Genomic DNA, 849 nt, shown 5'->3' on the forward strand with positions numbered 1-849 from the left:
CTCTAGCTGGACTCAGGCAGGACGCGGCCGTGGGCTCTGGGGCTCTAGCTGGACTCAGGCAGGACGCGGCCGTGGGCTCTGGGGCTCTAGCTGGACTCAGGCAGGACGCTGCCGTGGGCTCTGGGCCTCTAGCTGGAGTCCTTGGGGCTCGGGTGCAAGGACAGGTCTCCTGCACTTTTGTGCTAGAGACTTTGGTGACTATAATGAATGACTATAATGAATTATAGTCTTTGGGTGACTATAATGAAACAGTCCTATAAAGTGCGCGCCCGTATTACACCTCTTCGCTTGCAAGCCCTGATTACAACAGGCCCCGAGTCCCAAGCTGGAGCCGTCTGCAGCCCGAGGCGGACTCGAGAGCGCAGCGCGACCCTGGTGCAGTGCCGAATCGCCACGGCCGTCTCAATGTCTGGACCACCATTAACAATCATTGTTTTAGATTGTATAATTTAGCCTAATTAGTGATGACTTCGTGGTATTAAAGCAACACAAAACCAGCAGTCAAGGAGGAGCAAGCGCAAGGTGGGGGAGGAGCCCGGGAAGGAGAAAGGAAGCCCGGGTGGTTGCCACACGAACCTGATACCGGTGGATTTTAGTGGAAAAATTCTTCTGCAGCCCTGGGGCTCGAACCCAGGACCTGTGCGCTGAGCTACAGCCAGCCCTTGAAAAAGTTTTGTACAGTTCTGCTGAGTCGCTTAGGCTGGGCTCCAGTTCTGGCTCCTCCTGCCTCCGCCTCCTGAGTGCCCAGACCACAGGCGTCTGCCACCAGGGTCCCCCCTCTGTTCTTGGTTTGTTCTTTGAGCTGTGGTCTAGTTTTTTTTTTTTTTTTTTTTTTTTTTTTTTTTTTTT

At 53.7% G+C, this 849-nt stretch overlaps 1 protein-coding gene across 1 annotated transcript in view; it reads right to left on the reverse strand.

The window, feature by feature from the left end:
- Slc17a5 (solute carrier family 17 member 5) overlaps window positions 1-849 on the reverse strand; it is a 27,875-nt gene that overhangs the window by 2,438 nt on the left and 24,588 nt on the right. The gene's annotated exons all lie outside the window — the stretch shown is intronic.

This window comes from Octodon degus, unplaced genomic scaffold, assembly GCF_000260255.1.
Source record: "Octodon degus isolate 3935 unplaced genomic scaffold, OctDeg1.0 scaffold00001, whole genome shotgun sequence".
NCBI classification, from domain to species: domain Eukaryota; kingdom Metazoa; phylum Chordata; class Mammalia; order Rodentia; family Octodontidae; genus Octodon; species Octodon degus.